Source organism: Pezoporus flaviventris, unplaced genomic scaffold (genome assembly GCF_033815535.1).
Source record: "Pezoporus flaviventris isolate CSIRO_AGI_PZ_B2104156 unplaced genomic scaffold, CSIRO_AGI_Pfla_v1 ptg000002l, whole genome shotgun sequence".
Classification (NCBI taxonomy): Eukaryota; Metazoa; Chordata; class Aves; order Psittaciformes; family Psittacidae; genus Pezoporus; species Pezoporus flaviventris.
The window spans coordinates 33,042,668-33,055,231 of NW_026892550.1; the positions used below are offsets into that span (position 1 = coordinate 33,042,668).

A 12,564-nucleotide genomic window follows, 5' to 3' on the forward strand; every position below is an offset into this window, starting at 1 on the left:
AACCCTTCTAGTAATCAGCTTTCTCCAGTGAACAATGAGTATGCAGAAGAACAGTAATCTAAAGAGGATGCCATATAATGGGCTCCCTGCTGTTTTTTGTCTCCTTCAAGTCATAGGGTATTTCTACACAAGCAAAAAATACAGTTGAACACAGAAAACAAATAGAAGTTACCAGCAGTCAGTGAAGCACTCCTCAAAGTGTCATTTTAAATAACATGGATTAGAATAGCTGTGCATTCAGGATAAACTATGCTTGGGCCTCTACCCCCTTAATTTGGGATACTTTGGTCTACTTACTGGGCATTAGAATATATGAAAAAAAATAAAAACAAATAAAAACAAAAAACAGCAACAACAACAACAAAAAAAAAAAACCAAACCAAACAAAAAAACCAAAACCAAAAAGCAATCACCAAAACACCAAAACCAACAAAACAGCAAATTTCTTTCCTAGTGAAAGCAAGTACATTTAAGTATTACGTTTAGGAAAGCAATGCATTCTTCCCTTTTTATCCAAGTGATTAAGCAGAAAAGAGATCTTTCTATCCAAGATCAAATATTGCCTCTTTAAGCAACTCCTGAGGCCCTTAATATTTTTACTCTATGTTGGAAGATAATATCTCTACATCTAGCAGATATGTTCTTTGACATTTCTTCACTGCTTGAGAGGCAAGTGACACGCCTTAGCTCAATAACATCATAGCATGTGGGGACACAAAGATAGTCCAGTTAAAAATGAAAGCTGGTATCAAGGACAAAGCTCTAAAATGAAAGACCAATTCTTCCTATTGAATTTTCCCCAAGTCCCTGGTTTTCTTCAGAAGAGACTCAACTGCTTAGCAAACACAGTCATCATAGGTTTTGTGCCCCCACCCACCCCAATCCCATTTCAACTGCAAAAATTTAAAAACAAACAAAGCCCAGACCACAACGAAACCTGAGCACCCTCAGCATGTTTAAGAGAAAATAAAAACAATCATATTTTGTGAAACAGACGATTCTTCCCCATACACAGACCACACTGCCGTCAAGAAGCAAGTTTAAACGTTTGATCAGAAAAGATGCAGTTTGCATTTATCTACATATTTATACAGAATCCTTCAACATTTCTGTTGCTTTCAAGTACAACAGAAACAGGCTACTAGAAATAAAAAAGCTCTACAGAAAACCTTTCAAAAAGAAATTGACATAGGAAAGGTTATAAAGCATTTCTTAAGATGTCGTATCCTACATCTGCCCAAGACTTTCACATGTTCCAAATTAAAGCTCATTTCTGTGTGTACCATGACTTGTGGAGGTGCAAGATTAGCATAATTGTCTTTACTCACAGGTAAAGATGTGTTTAGGAAGAGGTAGAGACTTAACATTAAGTTCAAAAACAAATAATCAAAAATAGTTTTGTAATGACACATTGTTACTCACCTCTCCAAATACTACAGGGCTTAATTCTTATGACCTTGCGCAGACATTGCCCCAAGCTATGATGTCCTGAGGCCAAGAACATCCTTTAGCAGCATCGAACTCTGCTTCTCAGTACAAGACTGCCTGTCTCCCTCCCACAATCCTTATTCAATGTCTAATGAAAACCAAAGCCAAACTGGAAGCTAATAAAAGATATAAGCTTCCCAAATCAATCCCTTGGTGATAAACACAGCCACTGGTATGCATTTATTTTTATATTAAATATACGTAGAACAGGTCTGTGTTTAAAATTAATTTACAAAGGATATAAAGTATTAATGTGCTTAGTAATTTCACACTGCATTGTTTTGCATGAAGACTCCTCAAAGTTATTAAGAGTAGTGTCTTCATTAAAGACAAGACTTACTAAAACTATGGTTGAGGATACGTGGCCAGTGTTATTTCTAACCCTGGCTGCAAAACTCAAATGTAATAACCTGGAAATAGCTTATCATGAAACAGTTTCGCACCTTTGTTTAGTCTTTCAGAACACTAACGCTCATTCTCCTTTTAATATATAACAACTTTCTACTTTCCAGGTTCCTGTTGTCCAGGAAAGGAGTAAAATTCCTTACAAAAACATAACTTTCAACTTTCAGTTTTGAAGATGTAAAATTATAAGTAAAATTATAAGAAAATTGGTTTGTAACCATACTCTACGTCTAAGTGAAAGCACTGAGTAATATAGCCAACTGAGATGGTGGCCTTTACTCAGATTTGTTTTTTTGTTGCTTTTTTTTTCTTGTGAAAGGTAACTAAACATTTCTGAACAAGAACCATCAGATCCACTGAGAACCTACTTGCAGCATTTCAGCATTGGCCATAGCTGGCAGCAATAATGGATTTCCAGAACGCATTTAGAGTACAAAACTTACAAAAAACTTCATTAAAAAAAAGTTATACACAAACACTTACTGTTACTTCCTTGCTGTAGAATCTATGTTCACAATGAAAACGTGAAGTTAGAGATGAAAGTTATTGCCTGTTAAGAAGTCAAACCAACATGAATATGTTAATTTAATATAGAATAAACTCTGAAATGCAACAGCTAATAAGAACCTTTTCATACCATAAATAAGAAATATGCCCACAATAAGGTCTATGTTTCTCCATCCCCTATGAATTAAGAATCACAAATGCAGGACAAGTGGAAATTATGTCTTAATAGTGACACTGCCATAGAACGAGCTAAGAAATGCTGCCTTGGGACTATAGAAAATATCTCACAACATGCACAAATAAAAACCTAATGAAATGAAAAACAAGCTCTAACTCATTCTAGTACTCCAGCAGCAGACACAAATTACAATAAGAGCACATTTGCTTATTACGGGAAAAGTAAAATTCCAGGATTAGGACTAGATAATAAAGATATGCATAGGACACAACTCTGCTGACTTTTTAAATCATTGAAACTAAGATGATAGCTTATGCAGTTTATCACTTATCAGACTTATCAAACAGATCTGAGAAAAATACAAATCTGATCACATTACCAATACCAGTTCTTTATATATCTACAGTCAGTGACTAAATAGTGCAAAAATTAGGTTCTCTTATATTGTTATATTCCAATTTTGACATAAAAGGGAGCATTGCTACAGCAGAAAGTAAGAGAAAACCAAACTGAAATGCATTTTGCATAATTTGTTTATTTTATAGGTAATCCTACTTGTATTTTCCCTTGCTTGTATAGAAACACCAATTTCTAGTAACTGAAATAGCAAACAACAGGAATTGCATTATACATGGACAAAGTCAGGCCTTTAAGATCCATGAAAGTAGTGAAGCGCACATTTAACTGTTTTAATACATAAAGTGTTTCTGAATTGTTAATGCGACTCCTTCAATGCCGTAGTAGCATGAAAAATTCTTGTCTATGTGCCCTCAGCTATTGAGATCCTAAAATTATAGAAGCAATATAAGGATACACACTGTCACTCTAGACTAAAATGATCTTTCCAAGTAAATGTGTTCACACCCAATAAAACACCTTAGTTTCAATTTTTGTTCTATTTCCCCCTCACATACAAGTTTTTAAGATCATTTAAATGGAATTATATTTCATTGTAAACTCTATCAGTGTGTTACATACTTCATGTAACATAAAAGATGAGATTTAATACAAAAGGCGAAGCATAATTATCCTGCAACAGAAACACCATATTTTCAGTCATATCAAAACAAATTTAGATAGAATTCCATATTTCATTTTATCTGGCCTCCAGATCAAAATGGGGAAAAATGTAAATTACACTAAGAGAGGTCTGGATAAAAGGCTGCAGCCAAGTTTAGACCAGCAGAACTTTGGACTTCTATTCTTCCTGTCACACAAAGCAAGAACAGTATTAAATGAAGAAGTGCATGTTTTTAAGATACTTAATCTTAACTTCAGAGGCAGAAAGCTCATCTTATATGTAGCCAAGTGAAGAAATCATCCTGCAACCAGAGGAACAAAACTAAACTTAGCTACAATAAAAACTAGGAAACACGAAGCTCTGCACATAGATTATGGAATCACAGTAAATATAAGTTTTTACATTGCGTACGCATGATTTAACAATACATCTGAGGTTAAAAAAAAAAAACCTAGATCACTCCTATAAACTGTTTTCTAAGCTGCTGTGTTTAAGATTGGTGAATCATAAGGCTGGCTGTATTTTTCTTTTATTTTTCACCTTGCAGTAATTGCTAATGCTTCACAATGTTGACTGTAAATATAACATTTTTTCCTTTCCACTTTTAGAACAAAAATAGAATAACACACTCAAAAAAGTTTGTTGCTAGGCCAAGGATATCAAAATCTGTTGAAGTAGAAATGCTCTATTTACTTCATTGTCTGAATTATTTTCCACACATTTTATAGATCTTTCTGTTTAAAGCTAAAAGCTAGTTATCAGCACATTTTGTTCCTTGTGTTTTCTTTTTTTTCTCTTTTATTAAATAGGAAGGTATGGGTGGATGTTTACAATTTTGGCTCAGGTAAAAGGCAAGGTAAAAGCATAGCCAAAAAATTGTATACACAAATAAGATGTGGGCAAGATTTAAAACAAAGCCAGATACTGAACTTCAGAGCTGAAATTTGTTCTTTTTATACCAAATCATAATCTACACTGTGCACATCTTACAATGCAACAAATCTGTCTAATTAATCTCTATAATTTGCAACCATAAAAACAACACCACCAAAAAACTGAAGTTCACATGCAGTTGTATGTTTTTTTCCAAGAACTGAAAACACCAATTATCATCAGTTACAGCAAACCAAGCCACATAAAATTAGAGGCTGAACTATAAAAATTTACTTCCAGTTTTACAATCCATATCCTCCAAAATACTTGCTTTTCACAACTAATCATGATGGAAGCTGTGCATTATTGAAGGTCTGTCTGCTTTAAAGAAGACGTTGGAGATGAGGTATTCCAAAGCAACAAATTATCAACATATCTAGTTAGTAATGAGCTACATTTATTCTTTTTGTCCCTCTATATCACAAATTGCATTTCCCACTGAGGTGTGCATGAGCAAAGTGCAACTTAAGGCTTGCAGCTTGCTAGTAGAGATGCAGCAAGGAGATATTCTACTGGTAAGCCATGTAGAGTCAATAGCACAGCTCCAAAAGAGATATACACATTTAGTGAGAGCATAGCAATGTTTATTTAATTAAATGGCCAGACTATTTTCATGGAAGAAACCAATATAAAGACAAAACGTAAACTGAAAGACTGAACCTGTCCATGAGATTTGGGCAGCCTGAATAGGAACACTGGCTCAAACCGCTCTCTGCCCCTTGCCCAAAAGGGAAAGTAAAGTAGGACTTCTGGAGACGAGAGCTGTGCTACTCTTCCAGAGGAACTTCAGCTTGACTATATCAAAACCATTTCTTGATTGGACATATCATAAGATAACTTGTCTACTTGGACCATGATTTAAAAAGTACTTTAATTTTATAGTAACATGACTAGAGTTAAACCACTTGAACAGCAAGACTTTCCCCACCTAGGGCAGCTGTAAATTTGCAGACTACAGCAAGTGGGCACATCGAAACACTTTTCACCTTTCAAGCACATCTTCCATTTCAGGTCAAATGTACTAGTGCTACACAGGGCGCCTCTTTCAGCTTCATGAGCTAAGCAGAGAGCTGCCACCAATGATACTAGAGCACTAAGGAGTGTCTGCAAGTGACTGGTTAAAGGGCTGACAGGGGCTTAAGACACCAAGGTACAAGGTCCTTGCTAGGTTGCTGCAAGGTATCTAAGGTATCAAACTATTTGACATATCCGGTCTTCAACTTGTGGACATAAAAACCTACACACAAAATCATACAGAATAAGTACAATCATATCAAGTTAAAGCTGCTAATTAATGGTTAATTAAAGCACTTAAATGTTTAAGAGATAGCTGATACCTTTATAACCTCTCATGACAACTGTATGAACACACTTAAGTACAAAGGCAGAAAAAAATTACTGCTTTAAGGAACAATTTAAAGATGAAAAAAATGTAAAAAGCAGTAATAAAAGCATGTCAGCAAAAGAGTCTTATAGAAATTATCTTTTATACGGTGAATCATAAAGAGGTGAAACTTTTTTATTACACATAGGCAGTTTATAACATTTATATGAACAAAGGTATGTCCCTGCACAATAGGACACTGAAAGGAAAACTTCACTCTACTCCTGACTCAGTACAGGCCCCATTTATGCTTCAGTCGTATTTCACATCTAGTCATTTAATACAGTCCCTCAGTCACTGTTAATTTATTCAGAAAAGCTAAAACATACAGATAGTGAGAAGCTGAACTGACTACATAGAAATACTTGTATATTTCTTAAAATACCCACACTGGTGAAGGGAAACAACTAAATAGGAATAAAATAAAATAAAATAAAATAAAATAAAATAAAATAAAATAAAATAAAATAAAATAAAATAAAATAAAATAAAATAAAATAACAACAACAGAATATGACACACATGATTTTTGAAGCTAAACATTACATAGAAAAAAGGTTTGGAACCAAAGCACGTCCTCAATACAACACAGAGCACTGCAGAGAAATGAGATTACTAACTCAAAAGTTTTATTTTATCATAGAAATCTCAGTATACAGTTGCATCTGACCTAACAAATCTTACATTTCAGGGGCAAGGCTTACATTGCTGCATACCCATCACATCAGTAAGGCAGATGTATTATCATTATGCGATACAATCATACCATGCTACACTGCACAGAATCATCAAGATGCAGAAACTCAGGCCTCCACTGGCTCAGATGCCAGCACTAGCTTCCACTGAACAGTATCAGCATCCTTACCCTGTGTTGGGTTTTTATTTTTTAGAACCTGGTACAAATAACATCCTGAAGCCATCTGTACTACTAAACATACTGTAACTGCAGCACATTGTGCCCCCACTACTTTTACCTCCCTCTCCCCTAAATCATATCTGCTGTCTACCCATCTGATATTGAGAGTAAATGACCTACAGTCAGGACCAAACCTATTGCTTATTTTTGTTGGATTTTCAAATTTCCACCAATAATCCTTTCCAGAGGGGGAGAGCCCTCAGAGGACCGCAAGACTTCAAGGACTGCAAGTGAAAAGAACTTGTTCAGTCCTAAACTAAGCAGCCATTAAAGTGCATGTGATGGGTTGACCCCAGCTGGAAACCAGGTGCCCATCAAAGCCCATCACTCTCCTCCTCAGCTGGACAGGGGAGAAAAAAATGTACTCCATAAGGGCAGGGAGAGATCACTCACCAGTTACCATCACAGCAAAACAACCTTGACTTGGGGAAATCAGTTTAATTTATTACCAACCAAATCAGAGCAGAATAATGAGAAATAAAACCAAATCTTAAAACCACCTTCCCCTCACCCCTCCCTTCTACCCAGGCAAATTTCACTCCTGAATTCTCTCCTCCCCCCAGCAGCGCAGGCGGATGGGGAATGGGGGTTGTGGTCAGTTTATCCCATGTTGGCCCTCCTGCTCCATCCTCCTCATGGGAGGACTCCTCACACTCTTCCCCTGCTCCCTCACACAGGAGGCAGTCCCTCACAAATTGCTCCAATGCCAGTCCTTCCCAAAGGCTGCAGCTCTTCACAGACTGCTCCAGTGCACGTCCCTTCGCGAGGTGCATCCTTCAGGAACAGGCTGCTCCAGCGTGGGATGCCTGCAGGGTCACAAGCCCTGCCAGCAAACCTGCTCCAGCCTGGGCTCCTTTCTCCACAGGGCCACAGAACCTGCCAGGAGCCTGCTCCAGTGTGGGCTTCCCACAGGGTCATAGCCTACTTCAGGCATCTCCTTGCTCTGGTGTGGTGTCCCCCATGGGCAGGTAGAGATCTGCTCCACCATTAACCTCCATGGACTGCAAGGCAAGGCCAGCAGGGGGTCCATCTTAGAGCCATCTGGCATTGGCTCTATCAGACAGAAGAATTTCTAGAAGCTTCTCATAGGCCACCCCTGTAGCCCTCCCCTACTACCAAAACCTTGGCACACTAACCCAGTGCAGTGCAATAGATGTGTTTAAAAAAAAAAACAAAACAAAACAACAAAAAAAAATCATAACCAAACACAAAACTTCTTTAAAAAAGCTTAGACGGTATCGATGATTCAATAATAATTCTGAAAAAAAGCTTTTTCTGTTGTCCTGGGTTCAGCAGTAGCAGTCATGTTTTTTTTTTTTTTTCCTTTGTGTTAGCTGGTGCAGTGCTGTGTTTTGACTTCCAGCCTGAGAACAGTGTTGGTGATACCGATGTTTTCAGTTGTTGCTAAGTGATGTTTACCCTGACCAAGGACTTTGTGAGGCTCATGCTCTGCCAGGGAGCAGGGGAAGCCGGGAGGAAGCAGAGACCGGGGGCGCCTGACCCAGGCTAGCCAAGGAGGTATTCCGTACCACAGCACGTCATGGCCAGGGTGGGGGGTGACTGGGAGTTACCCGGAAGGACACAGGCTTCCGGGTGGAACTCGTTTTCTTGGCCGGTGGTATCGTATTCTATTCCCTTGTTATTTTCCCTTATCATTGTTTTAGCTGATAGTAGCGGTGGTGATTTGTGTACATTGGTTGCTGCACTGTTCTTGTCTCAACCCGTGGGAGTTGCACTTTTTTCGATCCCTTGGACCAGTTCAGACCGGGGCAGATGTAAAAAATGTACTGTACACTGCAGCTGGGGAGAACGGTCCTACCTGGAGCCTCTGGCAGAAAGCTCCAGGGGAGACTCGAGGTCGACCCCTCGGCTTTTGGAGTCGGGGATATAAAGGATCTGAGGCCAGCTATACCCCAACTGAGAAAGAGATACTGGCAGCCTATGAAGGGGTTCGAGCTGCTTCGGAAGTGATTGGCACTGAATCACAGCTCCTCCTGGCACCCCGGCTGCCCGTGCTGGGCTGGATGTTCAAAGGCAGGGTCTCCTCTACACATCATGCAACTGATGCTACATGGAGTAAATGGGCTGCACTAATTACACAACGAACTCGAATAGGAAATCTCAGTCGTCCAGGCATTCTAGAAGTCATCATGGACTGGCCAGAGGGCAAAGATTTTGGAATGTCACCAGAGGAGGAGGTGGTGCGTGCTGAAGAGGCCCCACCATATAATAAACTGTCAGAAAGTGAAAAGCAGTATGCCTTGTTTACTGATGGCTCTTGCCGTATTGTGGGAAAGCATCGGAGATGGAAGGCAGCTGTATGGAGTCCTGGACGACAAGTTGCAGAAACTGCTGAAGGAGAGGGTGAATCGAGTCAGTTTGCCGAGGTGAAAGCCATCCAGCTGGCCCTGGACATCGCTGAACGAGAAAAGTGGCCAGTACTTTATCTCTATACTGACTCATGGATGGTGGCAAATGCCCTGTGGGGGTGGTTGAAGCAATGGAAGCAGAGCAACTGGCAACGCAGAGGTAAACCCATCTGGGCTGCTGCACTGTGGAAAGATATTGCTGCCAGGGTGCAGAACCTGGTGGTGAAGGTACGTCATGTAGATGCCCATGTACCCAAGAGTCGGGCCACTGAGGAACACCAGAACAACCAACAAGTGGATAAAGCGGCTAAGATTGAAGTGGCTCAGATGGACTTAGATTGGCAACATAAAGGTGAATTATTTTTGGCCCTGTGGGCCCATGACACTTCAGGCCATCAGGGCAGAGATGCAACATATAGATGGGCCCGTGACCGAGGGGTGGACTTAACAATGGACACTATTGCCCAGGTTATTCATGAGTGTGAAACATGTGCTGCAATTAAACAAGCCAAGCGGTTAAAGCCTCTTTGGTATGGAGGACGATGGTTGAAGTATAAATATGGGGAGGCCTGGCAGATTGACTATATCACACTGCCACCAACCCGCCAAGGCAAGCGCCATGTGCTTACCATGGTGGAAGCAACCACCGGGTGGCTGGAAACATACGCTGTGCCCCATGCCACTGCCCGGAACACTATCCTGGGCCTTGAGAAACAGATTTTGTGGCGACACGGCACCCCAGAGAGAGTTGAGTCAGACAATGGGACTCATTTCCGGAATAACCTTATAGATATTTGGGCCAAAGAGCATGGCATTGAGTGGGTATATCACATCCCCTACCATGCACCAGCCTCTGGGAAAATCGAACGGTACAATGGGCTGTTAAAAACTACACTGAGAGCAATGGGTGGGGGAACTTTCAAGCATTGGGATACACATTTACCAAAGGCCACCTGGTTGGTCAACACCAGAGGATCTGCCAACAGGGCTGGCCCAGCCCAGTCAGAACTTTTACATATCGTAGAGGGGGACAAAGTTCCCGTGGTGCATATGAAGAATTTGCTGGGGAAGACAGTCTGGGTAATTCCTGCTTCAGGTAAAGGCAAACCCACTCGTGGGATTGCTTTTGCTCAGGGACCTGGATATACTTGGTGGGTAATGCAGGAAGATGGGGAAGTCCGATGTATACCTCAAGGGGATTTGATTTTAGGGGAAAGCAGCCAGTGAACTCAATTGTATGCTGTTGCCTGCTGTGTAATGCTTTTATAGCCCATCAACTAGATGTCTCCAGGTCACCAGCGACTGGCCCTGACTTCCCTCCAGCCATCATCCCAACAGAGAATGAACTTTGAACATCATGGACTGAATGGACTCGGCAGCATTATAGGGATTGGTCCATGCAGTAAGAAAATGATCTTTTCCTCTTGGTCTGTATGTATATGGATGTATATATATGGGAGAGAGATGGTGTATTGAAAATGTGGGATCTGAGCACGACGTGAATGGTATGGAATAAGGGGTGGATAATGTCCTGGGTTCAGCAGTAGCAGTCATGTTTTTTTTTTTTTTTCCTTTGTGTTAGCTGGTGCAGTGCTGTGTTTTGACTTCCAGCCTGAGAACAGTGTTGGTGAAGTCAATGTTTTCAGTTGTTGTTAAGTGATGTTTACCCTGACCAAGGACTTTGTGAGGCTCATGCTCTGCCAGGGAGGAGGGGAAGCCGGGAGGAAGCAGAGACCGGGGGCGCCTGACCCAGGCTAGCCAAGGAGGTATTCCATACCACAGCACGTCATGGCCAGGGTGGGGGGTGACAGGGAGTTACCCGGAAGGACACAGGCTTCCGGGTGGAACTCGTTTTCTTGGCCGGTGGTATCGTATTCTCTTCCCTTGTTATTTTCCCTTATCATTGTTGTAGTTGATAGTAGTGGTGGTGATTTGTGTACATTGGTTGCTGGACTGTTCTTGTCTCAACCCATGGGAGTTGCACTTTTTTCGATCCTCCTCCCCGTTCCTCCGGGAGTGGGGAAGGGGAGAACCCCGGGGGGGGGGGGGGGGTGTGAACACGGACCTCGATTGTGGTAATTATCAGGAAATGGGAGTGAGAAGAAGAAAGTTTGTCTTTTAAAAGCATCAAAAAAGAAGACATAAAGAAATTTCTCTTTCACTTCTCATGCATCTGACATTTCCAGAAGTGTCCCCATGCCTTCTTTAAAAGGGAGTCTTTCTCACAAGGAAGGACTAATTGGAGTAGCCCAACTTTCTATGGTTGCCAGTTGTTTTAATAACTTCTAAAACCACAGACATACCAGGGAATTGATATCTACTCTGATTTTGTACTCTGATTTTGTCAATGAAGTTGCCTTTCAAAAAAAAAAAAAAAAACAAAGAAGAATTCCATTTACAGTTAGCTTTCCAATTTACACTCGCAGGCTTTTCCCCCATATTTCAACTTCCCTCCCACCAGACAAATACTTGCTAGCCAAGTGGATTCTACCAGACTGGGGCATCAGCTTATTCTGCAGCATCCATATGGACACCTGCAGTTAGGAATTGTGCCCACAAAAAAAACAAAACAACAAAAAACAACAAACAAAAAAAAACCCCAAATCATTCAATGTTAGAAATACTGGCTTCTTGAAAACTTCTTTTACACAGATGTCTTTTCTTAGGCTCAACTATGTTGTGAACCAGACTAACATTTCATTTGTAAGTAAATTACAAACAAGTCACAGGAGTAAACATGGTTTGGCAATTTGATTCAGCAAGTACAACTGGTTTGTTGCTAATTAGAGGGAAGACCTTCAGAAGTCTAGAAGTATTTAGTTATTTTTCTTCTTAGCTTAACAAACTCTCCTAAAGAGATATGTCATGAAAGCAGAATGAGTTAAGAGAACAAGAGGAGATGCAGGGAAACAGAACTAGAAAGAAAATGACACAAAGAGGAAATTGAATGGAGAGGTTGAAGCAAAAAAGAATGGTGAGACAAGAATATGCTCAAAAAGAAAACTATAAAAAAAAAAAACAAAACAGGAAAGAAAGAGTTAAGGAATGGGACAGAAGAAGGATGAGATTAGACTTTAGTGGGAAAGAATGGCAAATGTTACAGGGCACAGCGTAATGCAGTACAGGACTGAAAGACAGCATGCTAGGAATAACACTTGAAGAAGCATGCAATAGGAGCAAGGCTTTTCTTTATGTACCTATTAAGGCTCAGAGCTTGCAGTATCAGTACAGGGGAACTGTTCCACAGAGCTGCCCATCCTGAGAAGGACTCCTGTAATCACTCATTCACAGCTACACTTATTAATTTAAGAATACTGCACAGCAGTATTATATAATTGCACTGCACAGAATACTGCCCAGCAG

The 12,564-nt window shown here is 40.3% G+C and overlaps 1 protein-coding gene across 1 annotated transcript in view; it reads right to left on the reverse strand.

Moving 5' to 3' along the window:
• TENM3 (teneurin transmembrane protein 3) overlaps window positions 1-12,564 on the reverse strand; it is a 1,360,315-nt gene that overhangs the window by 1,044,786 nt on the left and 302,965 nt on the right. The window contains exon 3 of the mRNA XM_061474586.1: window positions 2,377-2,443. The gene's annotated coding sequence lies outside the window, so the exon portion shown is untranslated. The remainder of the gene's footprint in view (window positions 1-2,376; window positions 2,444-12,564) is intronic.